Below are 20,936 nucleotides of genomic sequence, written 5' to 3'. Positions count from 1 at the left end.
GTAAGATACTTCTTTGTTGTGGAGGCTGACCTGCATATTGTAGGATATTTAGAAGTATCCCTTGCCTTGACCACTAGATAGTTGTAGCATCCTGAATTGTGGCAACTTAAAATGTTCCCCAGGGAGCAAAAGTCACATCTGGTTGACTAAGTTAAGTATACTTTTACAAAGTCTTTAATAAACTGCTGCCTGTCTTCTGTCTCAAAAAGTTCACAGGCAGGCCAGGATCAGAGCTTCACAAATCATTTCAACTTTCTCATGTTCCGGCTTTGTTGACAAGCACCTAAAATTGACTTTAAAAAACCAGACCTAGTATTAAGGTGGCTGCTGCCTCATCGAATTGGGAAACAATTGGAGTTATACTAACCCCAAAATACACAAGATCTTGAAAACTCTATCCTTTGTCTTTTGACAACAACATAAACCCAAAATAGAACAATGAGTGGATACAGCTGTTAGCTGGTTTTTCCCCTGTATGTAAATATTTCATAGCTCAGAGTTATGGGATGGCGTTTATTTCCAAGTACCATTTGTAAAAATATCTCTAACCCAAACTAAAATGCCACAAGAGTCCATTTTTTCCCAAGTAGATGCTTAAAAAAATTCCTGGTATTTTTGTTACGTTTCCAAAATATGGCAATAAGTACCAAAAGTTAGTGCAAAAATCTTTAAATATCTATTTTTGTTGTTGTTTGTTTGTTTTGTTTCTTGAGATGGAGTCTTGCTCTGTTGCCCAGGCTGGAGTGCAGTGGTGTGTTCTCGGCTCACTGCAAGCTCCACCTCCTGGGTTCAACTGATTCTCCTGCCTCAGCCTCCTGAGTAGCTGGGATTTCAGGCACACGCCACCACGCCTAGCTAATTTTTGTATTTTTAGTAGAGATGGTGTTTCACCATGTTGGCCCGTCTGGTCTCAAACTCCTGACCTCAAGTGATCCACTGGCCTCAGCCTCCCAAAGTGTTGGGATTACAGGCGTGAACCACTGTGCCCGGCTGTAAGTATCTATTTGTGTTTGTGACTATTTTACTAAGTTATGAAGTCTAAGAAAGAACTTGATTATTCTCCTCTGGCAACTTAGGAAGGAGTAAAAGTCATAAAATTCACTTAATTAGGCTACGGTGGATTCTTTTTATTGTAGAGTCACTATAAAAATAGCCAACAATTATTGGTTCGATGTTGTTCAATGGCCTTCTCTCTCGTAAAACGTGCCTCTAATAATGGCAGCTAATGCTAGTGCCTCTCAGTGTGGAAAGGCATGTTTCTGAGTTCACTATTTAATATGTAATTATAGAACAGCTGCTACAATTTAAGAACTGCGCTGGGGGCTGAGCTACAACATGAGTCTTGCCAAGGTGCTAGTCTCACCGAGGTGGCCACTAATGTAAATACAGACAAGTAGACCAGCAATGACAATATAACTCAGGGATGCTACACCCCTGGGCCCACATCTGTCCTGCTTCTCACCTGCTCAAGGTGACAGGACTAAGGAATCCTAACACACCTTTTCCTGCTGTGGCTGGACATGACCTCAGAATCCTGCTCATCAAACACCTCTTAGCCAGGGATTCTCAATCTGGAGTAGGCACGAGAATCACCGGGAAGTTTTGTTAGGACACTGACTGCTGGGTCTTAACCCTAGAGCTTCTGAGTCAGCGAGTCTAGAGTGTAACCCCCAGTTGTGCTGATATGGCTGGTCCAGGACCATATTTTGAGAACCAGTGTCTAGGCAACCACCACTGATCAAGCCACATCTGAGATAAAAGCCAGCTACCACCTCCGAGATGGTACCACCCATGCTAGGATGAGAATGGACAGGGAACCACCAGAACAAAGGAGAGGTCCCTCACCTTGGTGTGGGAAAGCGAAGGAATCAGAAAATCTTCCAGGAGGAGGTAGCACCTCCTGGAATATTTGCAACTATACGATGCTCAGAGCTAGTCTGAAAATGTGCCTGTAACAGTCAGAGAAACAAGCAAAGAAATTAAACAAAAATCCCAGGATCACCTTTTAAGTGGAGACCAATTGGTCCAGGGCAGAGGAGGGGAGAATCCACTAAATTTAACATAAACAGGACATTCAAGCTGAGAATGTTGCTGGGTATCTTCTAATCTAAGCCCCTTTATTTCTTTTTTTCTTTTTTTTTGAGATGGAGTCTTGCTCTGTTGCCCAGGCTGGAATGCAGCGGTGCAATCTCGGCTCACTGCAACCTCTTGAATCCCGGGTTCAAGAGATTCTCCTGCCTCAGCCTCCTGAGTAGCTGGAATTATAGGCACGTGCCACCACACCTGGCTAATTTTTGTATTTTTATTGGAGACAGGGTTTCACCATGTTGGCCAGGCTGGTCTCAAACTCCTGACCTCAAGTGATCCACCCACCTCGGCCTCCCAAAGTGCTGGGATTACAGGTGTGAGCCACTGTGCCCAGCGAAGCCCCTTTATTTCAATAACACAATGTGTTCCTCTACTGGTTCATGGAAACTAGAAACGCAAAAAAATGTTAAAGGGTGTTTTTAAAAATTAAGATTTGCTTGAAAGAGATATTATTATCTTTTTAAATGCCTAGTAAGGGGTATTGAAATATAGCAGATATGGAGAACAGTATCAACTTGGAACAGAAAAATGACCCCTAACAACTTAGAACTTGGACAAATTTGAGAGTTTACAAAGACTGCCAGACAGGATGTTATGTTAGAAATATATTTAAGCGATATTAAAATAAGTATTCAAATATAAAATTTTGAAGACAAGAAACTTTGTAATATTCATATTAAATTCTAAGGGTATTCTGGACCGGAAATCATTGTATAATGCCTAAGATATCATGGTAAACAAAATTTTACAAGCAAATAAAATGTACTTTAGTTCTCACAATGGTCACCAATCTTTATATACCCTTAGTCCTCTGCCAAGTGCAATTAAAGCCATTTTATGCTTACTGATTTCCTTATGACTCACACAAAAAAATCTAAAAGACGACAACTTCATCTGATAAAAAGTGGGCCTAAGAGTTCCATCTAGAACACTGCAGTGGAGCTCCATCTAGAACACTGCAGTGGAGCTCCATCTAGAACACTGTGGGTGGAGCGCCATCTAGAACACTGTGGGTGGACCTCCATCTAGAACACTGCGGGTGCAGCTCCATCTAGAACACTGTGGGTGGAGCTCCGTCTAGAACACTGTGGGTGGAGCTCCATCTAGAACACTGCAGTGGAGCTCCATCTAGAACACTGTGGGTGGAGCTCCATCTAGAACACTGTGGGTGGAGCTCCATCTAGAACACTGTGGGTGCAGCTCCATCTAGAACACTGCAGTGGAGCTCCATCTAGAACACTGTGGGTGGAGCTCCATCTAGAACACTGCAGTGGAGCTCCATCTAGAACACTGTGGGTGGAGCTCCATCTAGAACACTGTGGGTGGAGCTCCATCTAGAACACTGCAGTGGAGCTCCATCTAGAACACTGTGGGTGGAGCTCCGTCTAGAACACTGTGGGTGGAGCTCCATCTAGAACACTGTGGGTGGAGCTCCATCTAGAACACTGTGGGTGCAGCTCCATCTAGAACACTGCAGTGGAGCTCCATCTAGAACACTGTGGGTGGGGCTCCATCTAGAACACTGCAGTGGAGCTCCATCTAGAACACTGTGGGTGGAGCTCCATCTAGAACACTGCAGTGGAGCTCCATCTAGAACACTGTGGGTGGAGCTCCATCTAGAACACTGTGGGTGGAGCTCCATCTAGAACACTGTGGGTGCAGCTCCATCTAGAACACTGCAGTGGAGCTCCATCTAGAACACTGTGGGTGGAGCTCCATCTAGAACACTGCAGTGGAGCTCCATCTAGAACACTGTGGGTGGAGCTCCATCTAGAACACTGCAGTGGAGCTCCATCTAGAACACTGTGGGTGGAGCTCCGTCTAGAACACTGTGGGTGGAGCTCCATCTAGAACACTGTGGGTGGAGCTCCATCTAGAACACTGTGGGTGCAGCTCCATCTAGAACACTGCAGTGGAGCTCCATCTAGAACACTGTGGGTGGGGCTCCATCTAGAACACTGCAGTGGAGCTCCATCTAGAACACTGTGGGTGGAGCTCCATCTAGAACACTGTGGGTGGAGCTCCATCTAGAACACTGTGGGTGCAGCTCCATCTAGAACACTGCAGTGGAGCTCCATCTAGAACACTGTGGGTGGAGCTCCATCTAGAACACTGTGGGTGGAGCTCCATCTAGAACACTGTGGGTGCAGCTCCATCTAGAACACTGCAGTGGAGCTCCATCTAGAACACTGTGGGTGGGGCTCCATCTAGAACACTGCAGTGGAGCTCCATCTAGAACACTGTGGGTGGAGCTCCATCTAGAACACTGTGGGTGGAGCTCCATCTAGAACACTGTGGGTGGAGCTTCATCTAGAACACTGTGGGTGGACCTCCATCTAGAACACTGTGGGTGGAGCTCCATCTAGAACACTGCAGTGGAGCTCCATCTAGAACACTGTGGGTGGAGCTCCATCTAGAACACTGTGGGTGGACCTCCATCTAGAACACTGTGGGTGGAGCTCCATCTAGAACACTGCAGTGGAGCTCCATGTAGAACACTGTGGGTGAAGCTCCATCTAGAACACTGCGGGTGGCGCTCCATGTAGAACACTGCGGGTGGAGCTCCATGTAGAACACTGCGGGTGGGGAGCGTTGGCCCCGCTATACCATTTCCTCTTGCAATTTTAGCTTCTTTGCCATGAGCTTCTTTTTCAAAGCCGGCTTTTAGAGTCCATTGATTGCTGCTATTTACTGATTTTTAATTTTTAAAAAGTCTATTCCTTTAAAATTGCTCTAAAGTTTGTCAAACCTTAGGGGTTAGGTACCTTTTTGAATGTCAGTATTTTTTCTGGAGGTTTAACATCTATCAAAATGGAGAAAAAATATCTTTGAAATAAATAAGCCTCATTTGAAATTTTGCAGATCTTCTAAAGGGACCTATATAGTATCCATTGTGTAGACATAACAGTACTGGATAAAAGTGAATATTAGTCCCAGATACTTGGGAGGCAGAAGCGGGAGGATCCCTGGAGCCTAGGCGTCTGAGGCTGCAGTGAGCCATAATTAGACACTGCACTCCAGCCTGGGCGACAGAGTGAGATCCATCTCTAAAACAAGACAAAGTGAGTAGGGAATGAACAAAATAAAACCTATTATATATCCCCGCTACCAGAAACACATATATTTTATTGTCATCTGGACCTACAATGCTTGAAATTATTTACAACCTGTAAATCTTAAAATTGGAAGCTTATGACAAATGAGGTCACAGAGAGGCATGGAATTACAATGAGAGGGTATCCTATAAAACATCAGGTCCATCATTTGAAGCACAAAAAAAATGGATCTTAGAAAATTAACCGGCCGTGCGTGGTGGCTCTCAACATTTTGGGAGGCCAAGACGGGAGGATCACATGAGGCCAGGAGTTCGAGATCAGCTTGGCCAATAGGTGAAACCCCATCTCTACTAAAAATACAAACAATTAGCCAGATGTGGTGGTGCACATCTGTAATCCCAGCTACTTGGGAGGCTGGGGCATGAGAATCGCTTGAACCCGGGAGGCAGAGGTCGTAGTGAGCCAAGATTGCTCCACTGCACTCCAACCTGGGTGACAGAGTGAGACGCTATCTTAAAAAGAAAGAAAAAGGGAGAGAGAGAGAGAGAGAGAGAGAGAGAGAGACAGAGACAGAGAAAAGAAGAAAGGAAGGAAGGAAGGAAGGAAGGAAGGAAGGAAGGAAGGAAGGAAGGAAGGAAGGAAGGAAGGAAGGAAGGAAGGAGAAAAAAGAAAAGAAAATTAACTGCTCATCACTGAACTAGAAGTTAGGAAAAGAGTACCTAACCCAGTTCCTGGCACCACCCACTCCCCCAAACCCTGCTTCCCTTGTGTTTCTCATCTGTTCCATGGGGATAATTCCTGTCCTGCCAACTCCCAAATGAGGAGATTTTAAAACTATGAAGTGCTTTAAAAATGTAAAGAATTGCTATTATTAGCTGAGGTCAGCCAACCATTCAGTGACTCACCAGAGCTGACATCTCCTGGGCTTGTTTCCCAAAACCGGGCTGCTGTTTATTGCAAATCATAGTTATTGAAGATGGAAAAAATATCACAACACAGCCCTTTAAGGAGAATAGGAAAATCAGTCCTCCTCCCACTCCCACCCCCAAATGCAACAAAATGCTTGGCAGATCCAGGAGTTTCTATAAGGAGCTTGAATATAAAGTCCACAAATTACAAATGATTTTGTGTTCCAAGAGTTCATTTCTGGGTGGGTTACCAGATGAAATATAGGACACAGAGTTATGTTGGACATTAACATAAAGAACGCATCATTTTCAGTATAAGTCAGCCTCAAACATTGCATAGGACATAGTTATACTAAAAAAAATTACTGACCGTTTGTCTGAGATTCAAACTGAACTGTGTCCTGTATTTTTATTTGTTAAATTTGGCAACTCTATCTCTGAGTCATTTGGATCGATTTTCCAACCTTCCCCTGTGAGTTCTTGGAGAGAACCTTCGCCTTGTGAGTCTGGAAACACGACTGCAATTTCTGGTTTTGTCAATTACTAGTTCTGAGACTTCAGGCAAGTTATAATTCCTTTGTTTGCAAAAAGAGACCAGGAAATTAATACACCATGGGCCTAAGTGGGTCGATACAACATGTGGAAATACAGTACATTAAGCACAAAAGCAGCACTACTTTGTTATACCACCCTACACACGTGAAAAGAGTGATTTGGTTTTTAAGTCAGGCCACACCAGCCAATTTTAAAAGTCGGTTTTCTACAAGAAATTCCCTGGCTTTAGCAAGTTCCTGTACCATACAAAGAGCCCCTTTCCCACATATGAGAACGTTTTGAGCCATGTATGGTGGTCTCGTCCACTAGGCAGCCCTGCATCAGCCCTCCACCCTGTCATCTTTGTCCATAAAGCAGGGCTTGTGACTTTGCACAAATGCTTTTTTTTTTTTTTTTTTTTTTTGCTCACATGTACATACTTTGAGGCCAAAACATAGTTGATTACTTTATAAAAATTAGTCCAAACTAAAAGGCTGATACCAACGATAGGAAGCACTGGCTTCTGAAGCGCTTCCAGCATCCACAAGCAGCTCCTTAAACTCAATCCTATGCTGCAATTCCCAAAATTGTGTCTCCAGCCCAGACTTCTGAATCACCAATGCTTGACCTCCGACCACACCCAGGTGTCCCAGCAACTCAAACTAAACATGATCGAAGCTACGTTCATCTTCTAAAACTACTCCTTCCCTCAGTGACACCATCACCTTTTGTCACCTATGTTAGAAATCTGAGAATTATCGACAGTTCTCTTCTACGTCTTCAAATCCAGCCCATCACGAAGACCAGGATTCCCCTTGTGAAGTGAAGCTCCTACCTTCCACTTCTCATCCCCACTCCCATTATCGGGCCCAAGCCCCCACCCTCTCTCTCATGGACACTGCAGCAGCCTCCCAAATTTCCTCTCCTTGCTTCTGGCCTCATATCCTGCCCTACTCCCCCCCTCCCACCCCCACAAACAACCCATTCCCCATATTATAGTCTCTGGATTATCAGCCAAAACCAGGAATCAAATCACATCACTCCACTGCTTAAAAATATGTTAGTGACTTCCTATCAGGTTCTCTGCAGTTTGGTGCCTCCCTCCCTCATACAATGGCAGCCCGAGCTGTCACCCCCGGTATTCTGGCCTCTCACAATTCCTAGAGCACAGTACTAAGCTCTCACCCACCCCAGGGCCTTTGTACATGCTGTTCCCATTGACTGGACCACTCTTCCCCTGACTGGTCCCTTCTTATCCTCTAGGTCTCAACTTAAGTATAACCTCCTTCAAGAGGCCCCACTCCCTGGGCCATTTTTTAAATTATGCTAAAATAGACAAAGCATAAAATTTACCATTTTAACTACTTTTATTTTATTTATTTTATTTTTTTGAGACAGAGTCTTGCTCTGTTGCGTAGGCTGAAGTGCAGTGGTGCGATCTCTGCTCACTGCAACTTCCACCTCCTGGGTTCAAGCAATTCTCCTGCCTCAGTCTCCCAAGTAGCTGGGATTACAGGCATGCACCACCACACCTGGCTAATTTTTGTATTTTTTAGTAGAGATGGGGTTTCACCATGTTGGCCAGGCTGGTGTTGAACTCCTGACCTTAGGCAATTTGTCCACCTCAGCCTCCCAAAGTGCTGGGATTACAGGCATGAGCCACCACGCCCGGCCTTTAACGCCTTCTAAGTGATATTAAGTGCATCCACATGATTCTGCAATTACCACCACCACCCATCCCTAGAAATTTTTCATCTTCCCAAAGTGAAACTCAGGGTCCATTAAACACTAACTCCCCATTATCCCCTTGCCCCAGCCGCTGGCAACCGCTGCTCAATTTTCTGTCTCTATGAACTTGACAATTCTGGGCACTTCGTATAAGTGGAATCGCAAAATATTTGTTTGTCCTTTTGTGTCTCACTTATTTCATTTAGCATAATGTCTTCAGAGTTCATCCATGTAGCATGTATTAAAATTTCCTTCCTTTTTTCTTTTTCTTTTCTTTTCTTTTTTTTTTTTTTTTTTTTTTTTTGAGGCCGAGTTTCACTCTGCTGTCCCTGGTGGAGTGCGGTGGTACGATTTTGGCTCACCGTAACCTCCGCTCCTGGGTTCAAGTGATTCTTGTGTCATAGCCTCCCGAGTAGCTGGGATTACAGGTGTCCACCACTACGCCTGGCTAATTTTTGTATTTTTAGTAGAGACAGGGGTTCACCATGTTGGCTAAGCTAGGTCTCGAACTTCTGGTCCCAAGTTGTCCCCCAGACTTGGCCTCCCAAAACGCTGAGATTACAGGCATAAGCCTCTGTGCTCAGCAAAAATTTCCTTCATTTTTAAGGCTGAGAGATATCCTAATCACATGGATACATCAATTCTGTTTATTCATTCATTTGTCAGTGGATGCCTGGGTTCCTCCTAGGCCATTTTAAAGTAGGTCCTCATTATTCTCTTAGAAATATCTTATTTTTCTTTAAGGCCCTTATCACAGATTATAATTCTAATATCGAATTGTTTCATGTCTCTTTTGTTCAGTATTTTGTTTAGTCTCTATCTCTCATCGAACTCTCAACAACCCTGTAAGCTCCCTGAGGGGAAGGGCACGTCTGCTTTGTTCCTGACTGTATTTACTGGCAGTACCTGGCAATGTAGTGGGTATTTAATAAGCAATTGTTGAATCACTGAATGAAAGAAAATCACTAGGCCACCAGAAGGCCCCTTGTGTTTAGAGTCACTGTGCACTCTGTAATCAATTGTGAAGGTGAGCAAATGCACACTTACATCCACACACACATATTTGTAGCTCTCTGGGCACAAAACGTTCCTTTTATAACATGTCAGTCTGTTTGCAACTAGCACACATTTCCATTGCCTGTGCATTTTTTCAAGAATGTATCATGTGCAAAAGTAGCTAGTGTGTTTGACAATATAAAGAAATTAAGTATTGACAAACAATACAATATGGATGAAATTTTTTATTAATTTTTTTTTTTTTTTTACAATTTAAAAAAATTGCGACAGGGTCTCACTATGTTGCCCAGGCTGGTCTCGAACTCCTGAGCTTGTGCGATCTGCCCACCTCAGCCTCCCAAAGTGCTGGGATTACAGGTGTGAGCCACCGTACCCGACCATAATATACACTAAAAACATTATGCTAAGTGTAAAAAGATGATCACAAAAGACCACATATCATACGATTCCATTTACACAAAATGTCCAGAATTGGCAAACCCGTAGAAGCAGAAGGTAGATGAGAGGCTGCCAGGGCTGCAGGGACAAGGAGATAAACGAGGCACAGCTCAAAGGTACATGATTTCTCTTAGGGGGTGATGAAAAGGTTCTAACACAGATTGTGGCAATGGGTGCACAGCTCTGTAAATATACTAAGAACCACTGAATTGTATATTTTAAAAGGCTGAATTGTATGGTACATGAATTAGATCTCAATATAGTTGTTTAAAACAAAAAATCCATGTGTATGGAGATGGGGAGTGGCTGGAAAGAGCTTAACCTCCCAATTAGGCAAAAGACAACAGGATAGGGAAGGGGACTAGGGGCTTGTGAGTGGCAATATCTGCGACAGCCGCCCTGGCAGGACAGCCTGTGGGTTACAGGCCACTCTCCTGTCAATGAAGTCAAGTCCTCTGCTTCCTGAAAACCGACTTTCTTTTCTAACAATGCCCTTTCCTCCAAACTAGGAAGACAGGCTGATGGTAAACACAAAGTTCTCTGAACCAAAGCCTTATATGTATGTTTCTGAGGAGCCTCTTTATAACCTAGTTGCAAGTGATCTGAACACAGCCCAGCGAATTTCCAGCATTTGAAACTCAGATTTCCTTTTGCGACCCAGGTTCTGCCGAGAAGGTTATCTTTGGCTCCTCTCTCTCTCACACCCCACATCCAATCTCTCCGGAAGTCCTGTTGGCACTTCGATCTATCAAAATAAAAGTTGCACGTATGCCTGTGTCCGATCCCCTTCTCTCTGTGTCCTTTCTTCTCTGTCTTTCTCAAGAATCTGATATTTCAGCTCCACAGCCACCATCCTGGTGGACACTACCCCCCTGGCAAAAGCTTCCACCCTCACTTGCCTGGCTTTGTCTCCTGCTTGAACTCCTGGATTGGGAGCCTTCTGCCCGGGCGGGTCTTCACACAGATCACGCCACTCCAAGGAGCAATGCCCTGCACTGAGCCGCCATCTTCCAAGAAATCAAAGCCAAAGTCCTTACACAGCCTGGCAAGCTCTGCAAGACCTGGCTCCCCTTCCTCTCTGCCTTTACCTCCTTCTTCTCCTTCCCTTCCCCACTCACTCATTGGAGGAACAGCTAGATAAGCCAAGTACTCTTACCCTAGGGCCTCTGCAGCGAGTTGGCATTAAACAGGAAAGTGGGTGGACACCTAGGGATAGTATTTTTGGTTGGCTTCAAGCTTTGATGAGTTTTTGTGTGTTTTGTTTTACTTTAAAAACCTGCTTTTTAAACACGCAAATCTTTATTTGACTAATTTTCAGGGCACAGTATGAGTATAAACTCATATGAGAGTCTATTGTTCTCTAGAAACTACAGATTAAGGTGTCTTTAACAGATTGACATCTAATTATTACATAAAGGCGTCTGGCTTTTATACCAGGACACCTAGAAGCACATTGTTATAGAGGTGGAACATTGGATAACTCTGCCATGCTATAGTCTGTAACTGACCTTTTGCCTTGCCATGGATTCTACCCTAAGGGGAAAAACAACTTGACATTATTAAAATTAAAAAAAAAAAAGTCAATTCTATGGAATGTCATCTCTGGAAGGTGGCTGTGGTTAGCAGAGATGGCCAGATGGTGGGGCTACAACCCCGGGGCTTTTACACCCACCCTGACACAGAGGAAAGAGTCACCCATAGCACAGGCCAGTTGGATGATAGAATGGCATATGACAGGCATGTGGTGCGTGCCTGTAATCCCAGCTACTTGGGGGGCTGAGGCAGGAGAATCACTTGAACCTGGGAGGTAGAGGTTGCAGTGAGCTGAGATTGCGCCATTGCACTCCGCCTGTGCGACAGAGCGAAACTCCGTCTCAAAAAAAAAAAAAAGAAAAGAAAGAAAGAATGGCATATGACTGCCAGCTCAGTGAGAGCAGCTGCAGGTGAAAAGGAGAGGCATGTGCTGCCTTCAGGTGTCTTCAACACCACCCTGCTCCCACATTCCCTGCATTCTTATTTCCATGCTACTCTGGAGGAAAGCATGGTAATAAATACTATAATATGTGGCCCTGCCCATCTCATTTACGAAGGATACATTTTACCAAACTGAGTAAAGGGGGCTCAAAAACTGACATGAACAAATAGATACATGTATGCCCAGGTCCATGGCAGCATTAGTCACAATAGCCAGAGGTGGGCCAGGTGTGGTGACTCACACCTGTCATATCAATACTAGGAGGCAAAGGCAGGAGGATAGCTTGAGCCTTGGAGTTCAGCCTGGGGCAACATATCAAGACCCCCATCTCTACACACACACACACACACACACACACACACACACACACACACACACACACACTTTTTTTTTTTTTTTAAATTAGCTGGCTGTGGTGGTGAGTGCCTGTAGTCCCAGACATTTGAGAGGCTGAGGCGGGAGGATGGCTTGAGCCCAGGAGTTCAAAGCTGCAGTAAGCTATGATCACAGCACTGCACTCCAGCCTGGGCCACAGAGTGAGACCTTGTCCTAAAAAAATTTTTTTAATTGAAAAAATTACAATAGTGAAAACTACCCAAATATCCATCACAGATGAATGAGTAAACAAAATGTGGTATGTGCATACAATGGAATATTATTCAGCCCTAAAAAGGAAGGAAATTCTGACTCATGCTACAACATAGATGAACCTTAAGGACATTCCACTAGTGAAATAAGCTAGTCATAAAAGGGCAAATATTGTGTGATTCTACTTAACCTGAGGTACTGTAGAATAGTCAAATTCATGGAGCAAGCAGAATAGAGGTTATAGGGACCAGGAAATAGGAAGAAAGGGGTAGTTACTCTTTCGTGGACAGTGTTTCTATTTGAGATGATGAAAAGTTCTGAAGGTGGATGGTGGTGATGGTTGTACAACAGTGTGAATGTACCCAATGCCACCGAATTGTGCACTTAAAAAGGATCAAAATGGTAAATGTTATGTTATGCATATTTTACATTAAAAAAAAAAGATCAGGCACAGTAGCTCACACCTGTAATCCCAACACTTTGGGAGGCCAAGGTGGGCAGATCACTTGAGGTCAGGAGTTCAAGATCAGCCTGGCCAACAAGGTGAAACCCTATCTCTGCTAAAAATACAAAAATTAGCCCAGTCTGGTGGCCATGCCTGTAATCCCAGCTACTCGGGAGGCTGAGGCAGGAGAATCACTTGAACCCAGGAGGCAGAGGTTGCAGAGAGCCGAGATCGCACCACTGCATTCCAGCCTGGAGGACAGAGTGAGACCCCATCTCAAAAAAAAAAAAAAATTCCCATGAAATATACTTCTACACTAAGAAGACAAGATCATGAGGAACCTCTCCTCCTCTCAAAGTTGTACTGGTACAAATCAGGGCACAGATTTTCTTTTAATTCTTACAATCTTTGTAGTCTGATGAACTTCACACACCTAAGAGTCCTTATTGTAACAAAAGTTCTGGAGGTTGCTGGGTGCAGTGGCACATGCCTGTATTCCCAACTACTCGGGAGACTAAGGTGAGAGAATCACTTGAGCTTAGGAGTTGGAGACCAGCCTGGGTAATATCTTGAGACCCTGCCTCTAAATTAAAAACAAACAAACAAACAAACAAACAAAAAAACTGGAAGTTGTTATAGCATCTGGAAGTTGATACAGCAGCTACTAGTGCCTGACTTAGAGGACTCACACTTTAATTTTTCAATATAAAGATAGGAGCATTATTTCCCAGCATGAAATATACAAAACCTACCCATCTCCCCGGTGAGTGAATATTTAAACCACCCAAGTCAAAGGGTTACCTATGTTGTTGTTGTTGTTGTTGTTTGTTTGTTTGTGTTTGAGACAGAGTCTCACTCAGTCGCCAGGGTGGAATGCAGTGGTGCAATCTCAGCTCACTGCAACCTCTGCCTCCCGGATTCAAGCGATTCTCCTGCCTCAGCCTCTGGAGTAGCTGGGACTACAGGCATGCGTCACCACGCCCAGCTAATTTTTGTATTTTTAGTAGAGACGGGGTTTCACCATGTTGGCCAGGATGGTCTCGATCTCTTGACCTCATGATCTGCCCGCTTTGTCCTCTCAAAGTGCTGGGATTACCGGTGTGAGCCATGTTCTTATAGAAAATGTTAAGTGTTCCTCCTGGATTTACAGATCATGCACAGAAATCTCAGAGGATCATGTCAGTAATTCACTAAGTTCCAGGAAGAGAAAATAAGGATTTGTACACAAATCACACCACACTCTATAAAATAAATAGTGCATCCAATCCATGGAAGCTTCCCTAAACAGCAAGAAGAGACATTCTGATACTAAGTGAAGGACAGTATTTGGTGCCTGAGGGTTTCCAAAGAGGATTTTCTAGTGCAACTCAATTTTAACAAAGGTTAGAAAACTGTTTTCAAACACTACTTGCACAAAATCAAACAAACCGCAACTCCGGTGGAACGAAAGACACTCGGCAGCAAAGTAACAAAGCCATAAACGACAGCCCTGTCGATAAAGACCAAGCTACTAGCCAAAGGTCAGGCTCCACAGTACTCAATGCAGAAGTGCCAGGCTTCCCAGTCACGCTGGGGGGATGGTGGCCTTCGCCACTGAAAGGCTGCCTGGGAACACAGGTGACCCTCCTCTCCAGGAGTCAATGTCAGACTGACAGCTGGTTTCCCACTCCTTCCCCACCACAGCTTCCAGGCCCATTTGTCACCTATTAAATGCAAATATACTAGATTGAAAGACTGATAAAGAACACAGATCGGCCGGTCGCGGTGGCTCAAGCCTGTAATCCCAGCACTTTGGGAGGCCGAGATGGGCGGATCACGAGGTCAGGAGATCGAGACCATCCTGGCTAACACGGTGAAACCCCGTCTCTACTAAGAAACACAAAAAATAGCCGGGCGAGGTGGCAGCGCCTGTAGTCCCAGCTACTCGGGAGGCTGAGGCCAGAGAATGGCGTGAACCCGGGAGGCGGAGCTTGCAGTGAGCTGAGATCCGGCCACTGCACTCCAGCCTGGGCTACAGAGCGAGACTCCGTCTCAAAAAAAAAAAGAAGAACACAGATCTTCCCAGCAGAAGTGGTCTGGGCTGTCCCCCCGGGACCTAAGGAAACCATCCCTCCATGCAAAGAGGGACAAGGTCCCTAGCAGAAAGAGAGCAAACACCCGATCTGCTTGCTTGCTTGCTTGCCTTCCTTCCTTCCTTCTTTTTTTTTTGAGATGGAGTCTCGCTCTGTCGCCCAGGCTGGAATACAATGGCAAGGTCTCAGTTCACTACAACCTCTGCCTCCTAGGCTCAAGTAATTCTCCTGCCTCAGCCTCCCGAGTAGCTGGGACTACAGGCACATGCCACCACACCCAGCTAATTTTTGTATTTTTAATAGAGACGAGGTTTCACTATGTTGGCCAGGCTGGTCTCGAACTCCTGACCTCATGATCCGCCCACCTCAGCCTCCCAAAGTGTTGGGATTACAGGGGTGAGCCACTGCGCCAGGCCTCTGATCTGCTTTCTCACCAAAGAAGAAACCCAACTCAGGCCCTCTGTGGACCCCATAGACTTTCATGAAGCAGAGGTACCAAGGTTCTCTGTCATTAGCAATGCCTACCCAGGATCCACAACTAAGAAAACCACAGAGAGCAATGAACCTTTCAAGAAGCCACAGGGTTCAGAAACTGTCAAGTTTTAAACAGAATAGTAATTAAAAAACAAAACAAAAAAAAAACAGGAGTGTGGGTCAGGCATGGTGGTTCACACCTGTAATCCCAGCATATTGGGAGGCCCAGGCGGGAGAACTGCTTGAGCCTAAGAGTTCAAGAGAAGCCTGGGCAACATGGTGAGACCCTGTCTCTACAAAAAAAAAAAAAAAAAAAAAAATAGCTGCACACTGTGGCACACACCTGCGGTCCCAGCCACTTGAGAGGCTGAGGTGGGAGAATCACCTGAACCCAAGAGGTCAAGGCTGCAGTGAGCCATGTTCGTGCCTCTCCCCTCCAGCCTGGATGACAGAGCAAGACCCTGTCTAAAATAAATAAATAAACAAAAATTAAAAATAGGAAAACAGGAGTGTGGAGGATGAGGGAGAGAAGAGACAACTGAAGTGAGGGGTAAAGGGGGCTCAGGAGCATTCCTCGGGCTTCTACCGTGCCGGAGGAGGTAGCACCCAGGTGAGACAGCAACCAGGCCCCCTCACAAGTTCTCCTGCAAGGTTAAGAGGCAAACGAGCACTCTGGTCCTCTGAGCCACCTGGGCTTAAGAACAATAGTGTAGATCGGAGATTAGAACCTTGCCCCTGCTCTGGGGAACTCTGTCTTTCCAGTGCCTGGTGCAAATGATGTTTGCAAAGTAAATACTAACTTGTAGAATGATTCCTGTTTCCTACATAGCCCAGGAGAAAGGCAATGACTGGGTGAGTGATATTTACAAAGTCATAGCAACAACACAACAATGTATTAATGACTACCTTTTACTGAGCTGTGTGCTAAGTCCTCTACCTCAGCTATCTCATTTGGAACTCATCACAGCCTTGTGAGGCGGTACTATTATTATCCCATTTACAGATTAGGAAACTGAAGCCTAGAGAGGCAAAGTAACTTGCCCTAGGTTATGCACCTAGGAAGCTATGAGGCCTGCGTTTCAATCCAGGTCAAAGGCCTCCAAGCCCGGCAACCTCTGTTTCACTGCTGCCTCTGGACTGCTTGCAGGGACCAGTTATGAAACGTATTTCTCATTGTGGAAGGGTTGGGCAGCAACATATTTAAAAGTGCAATGCATTTATAAGTATCAGGGAAAGTACTAATATGGCCTTAAGATTCAGATGATAAAAGTTATCTGTTTTTTAAGAAAATGAGGCATGGTGCAGTGGCTCATGCCTATAATCCCAGCACTTTGGGAGGCCACTTTGGTGAACTGCTTGAGGCCAGGAGTTTGAGACCAGCCTGGCCAACATGGTGAAACCCGTCTCTACTAAAAATACAAAAATTAGCTGGGCATGGTGGCACACGCCTGTGATCCCAGTTACTCGGGAGGCCGAGACACGAGAATCGCTTGAACCAGCAAAGAGGAGGTTGCAGTGAGATCACGCCACTGCACTCCAGTCTGGGTGACAGAGCAAGATTCTGTCTCAAAAAAAAAAAAAAGAAAGAAAAGAAAAGAAAATGAGAAACAAGACTGATATGTACACATACACACGTATATATACATGCACATATCTATATACATACATGCACATACATATGCTTTCAGAATCTTCCTCCACAATACCAGGTCTTCAGTGACAGAGGACCTCAAAAGATCTTAGACTAGGTATTACTTTTAGCTGAGCACAGGAATGGGGATTCAGGAGTAACTTGGTTAACGAAATGAAAAGATAACCTATCTTCTTTTTATGTTAACTTCTGATAGCAAATTAATTTTTACTTAATAAGTAAGAAAAAGCCTACAGGCATGAATACAGTTAATCTAACGAAATGTCAACAGACCTGAAAACTCACAAGATACCTGAAGACACCACAAAGAAAAACTTTCCAGGAGACTAAACTAGAAGCAAGTATAGAAACAAACTCTAAAATTAAGTGCTTAAGCAATTTAAAAGGCATCTCTTTTTTAGAGAGATTTGGGACATAAATTGTTCTAGGGCCAAGCACAGTGGCTCATGCCTCTAATCCCAGCACTTCCCAGCACTTTCGGAGGCCAAGGCAGGAGGATTACTTGAGGCCAGGAGTTTTAGATCAGCCTGGGCAACATAACAAGGCTCTGTCTCTATTTGCTTGATTTATAAAAAAATTTTAAAAAACAACTTGTTCTGGTACCTAAAAAGCAAGTTCCTCTGCATTCATGAGTGCATCGGTTTCTTTTTCAGTGACCGACGCCGAAGAGCAAAGGTAACTCGTAAAAATCTCTCTAGAGTTATAAGAATTACCTGCATTCTGAGAATGTTGGTTAATAAAAACTAAATTGGAATTTTAATTCGTAAAGCAATAAAATATTAAAAATATACCAGATACTGGCAATAATAGTATTTTTAGATATCAGTCTAATAAAGAAAGAAACCAACATTCAAACACTATGTATAAAGAATATTCATATGTTCTCTGATTTAATTCCTTCAACAATTCAAAGAGATTGATAGTATCTTCTGCCCTCAACAGAGGTTCAGAAAACTTAAGAATTCATTTAAGGTTATACAATTAGCAATTAAAAGAACTGAAATCTGTGGGCATCTAAATTCGTATGTTTTCCACTTCTCCTTGCTTCAAAAGGAAGGAAAAGAAAGAGGAAAGAGGAGTGGACGGAAGGAAAGGAAAGGAACATTCTATAGCCAGATCTGGTAGTGACTCCATTAGCACTAAGATGCCCTAGACTGAAAATCAGATTAAACATAAAATCAGTCCTGAACTTGCCTTACTACCGAAGACTTCTTTTTGCTAAGCCATTTGCTTTACCACATTATTATTTTAAAACCTCTATTAAACAAAAAACAAAACGAAACCTCTCCCAGTTCTATCACTAGGATGTACTAACAAGTGCACACAGCTGTGTATGTTCCTTAAAATCCATAAGGAAACCTTGAAAGGAGCCAGAGCTGACCTCACACAGGTGGCATCTGTGTTGGACAGTAATAACCACACGAGTCTTGCTCGGCCCTTTATAACCCACACAAAGAATCACTAAAAGTTACTAAAATACAGCCACTGGAAAATGACAAATGCACAAAGCGGTTAATGTTCTTTCCCAAAATTATAGCAAGGAAAGCTCCACTACATAATGGAAATCATTAAGAGGATTCAGAGGAGTTAACTGCAGGCAGGCGGGAATTCTCCCCCAGAAAGTAATCAGCTAACAAGCATTAATCATCTTGTGCACAGTCTATGCATTTATAATAGGGTTTAATAAAGCCTTCAACAATAGGCCCAGAATTAATGAATGGCTTCTTAGGTCTAACACAAAAGTATTCCTTAGCCGATGAAAATTAGCGCTTCTCCTTCACATCCGCTGTTGTGTCCCCCATTTTTACGGGCTCATATTCACTATCCCTAGAGGCTTTATCACGCGTCGTATTTTTAGTTTTTTTCCTGAAAGCAGTTAACCTTCATCGATAACCTATCGTGTGCTGGGTGATCTCCAAACATCCCACTAGTGTTTTCTTTTTAATTTCCCATGGGTAGGGGCAAAATTTTGAAGGCAATAGAACCAGGAAGATGAGAGCGAATATTTTCCCACGCCAACAGGGAGGCCAGTTTCCGGCAGAGGGACTCGGCGGTGTGGGGAGCTACCCAGGAAGGGCTTGCAGCCCCCCAGGGGCAGCGTGTGCAGGCCAAGGGGGTCGGGTAGGGTTGAGCGGGGACTCACCCGGCAGAAAGGCGGCCCAAGTCTCCCTTACTTTTGCGTGTCAATCCCTCTCTCCCATTTTGCATCCTTACTGCACCTCAGTCTGCCCCGTACAGCTGTCACGGATCTGCGCTCCGAGCCTCCCCCCACCCCCGCCCAACCCCGGCAGGGAACACAGGCACACGCCTCCCTTGGAAAAGTTGGGCGGACACTTCAGGACTTTTCTTTCACTTTGGGGAGAAGGAGAAAGTTGGAGAAGTGGGGGCGGGGCGTGTGAAAGCACTGGGCCATTCTCTGCAACATCTCCCCGCGCCCCTCCAACAAGTAGTCCCTCTGCGTGCACACAGCGAGGTGACAGCGCCGGGCACCAAACTGCTGAGGGAAGGAGATGCCTGCAGCCATCTCAGCTGGGCTGGCGGACGCGACCCGACAGTCACCGGAAAAACAGTGTCGGTTTTCCCCATCACCTCCCCTCCCCATCCCACAATAAAGCGCACGGAAGCTGTCTGCGCGTACCCTGCCCTGCCGCAGGAGCTGAGGAGGAGAGCGATCTCACCCCTCCATCCCTCCGGCAGGTGGGCTGCGGTCAGGTACGTTTGGTCCGCAAGTCCTTTTCGGACACATTGGCATCTGCTCCCACAGAGCGCCCCAGCAGAACCTGGTCACTGGGGACTCCCAGAGGGGCGGTAGCCACCGCACAGAAGCCAGCGGCATCCCCCAAAGAGCCGCAAGCCCTACCTGGCTTAACCCCCGGACGTGTGTGTAGCTACCGATCGAAGAACCCAAACACCCCGAGAGTTCCCTCCTCTAGGCAAGTGAAACCCCACGGAACTCTCCGCAGCGCTGCCCGCCCAGCTGGCCGTGTCTCGCAGTCCCCGAGGCCACGGGGGCTCCCAGAACCTCCACCCACCTGTGCGGGCTCGGGAGTACTAGGGCGCGGACAGCTGCTGCCGCCGCATCCCTTATCTCCAAAGTGCGGCGGGAACGGCCAGGGGACCTGCAGGACACCGCCGGGCCAGTGGGCTTGAGGAGGTCCGGGGGCCCCCGGCGCCGCTCCCCTCCTTACCTGGCGCTCGCTGGGCCCCGGCTGGGGCATCCGCCGGGTGCCCGCCGCTCCGAACGCTCGCTGCGCACCTGGCCGCAGACACCACCCGCTCGGCCCCAGCCCTGGCCGCCGCGCTAGCGCTGCATGGCGCACGGGGGCTGGCCGGGGGCCCCGGGAAGCGTGTCCAGTTGGCGGCGGCACCTCCGGCTCTCGTGGCTCAGCAGTGGCTCCTCCGCCTTTCCCCGCCCCGCGTCGGTGCACCCTTCCTCTGCAGCCGCCCTTTTCTCTCCGCTCCGCGGGACCGGCCAAACTGGTTTCTCCGCTCGGGGAGGTGCCTCTCGTCACCCTCCAGCAGCCGCAGCCGCCGAGCCCGGCTGGGGCTGGGGCTGGGGCTGGAGGCGGGCTCGGCCTTCTCCCCTCCCTGTTTCCCTCCCCAGGGCGGAGAGGGGCTGGACTGCAAGCCCCGGGGCGGCCCGAGGCGGCCCGAGGCGGCCCAGGTCCAGCTCCTGCCCCACGCCCTCCGTGAGTCCTGGAGTCAGGTGGGCACCCGCGTCAGTCTTCCGAGTCCAGCCCGCGACCCCCTTGCCTGGCCCAGCTTGAGACCTGGCTGCTGCAGCCGCTCCCGGCTCCCCGGGGGCCGCACTCGCCACCCCGCCTCTCCAGCCCAGCGTCACTTTCCCGCCGCCCTTGGCTGACTTGGCCGTCACCCTGGGTCGAGGACTGAGCCAGCCTGGAAAGCTGGCGGGGCCGCAGCGCGCCCGGGACCTGAGCTCCCTCGGTAAGGAGAGCTGTGTC

General features: G+C 46.4%; 1 protein-coding gene across 3 annotated transcripts in view; it reads right to left on the bottom strand.

The window, feature by feature from the left end:
* Positions 1-20,525, bottom strand: part of LOC105477079 (ATPase phospholipid transporting 8B1) — a 159,133-nt gene extending 138,608 nt beyond the window's left edge. Inside the window, exon 1 of one of the 3 annotated variants that reach the window (XM_071085270.1) lies at positions 20,163-20,525. The gene's annotated coding sequence lies outside the window, so the exon portion shown is untranslated. Of the gene's footprint in view, positions 1-19,117; positions 20,002-20,162 lie in introns of those variants that run through there. The other 2 variants (XM_071085269.1, XM_071085271.1) reach the window with 2 other exon arrangements.
* Positions 20,526-20,936: the final 411 nt, after the last annotated feature.

Source organism: Macaca nemestrina, chromosome 19 (genome assembly GCF_043159975.1).
Source record: "Macaca nemestrina isolate mMacNem1 chromosome 19, mMacNem.hap1, whole genome shotgun sequence".
In the NCBI taxonomy this organism is placed as follows: Eukaryota; Metazoa; Chordata; class Mammalia; order Primates; family Cercopithecidae; genus Macaca; species Macaca nemestrina.
Note: the sequence above shows the minus strand (reverse complement) of the source record. Positions and strands in the feature narration are given on the sequence as shown.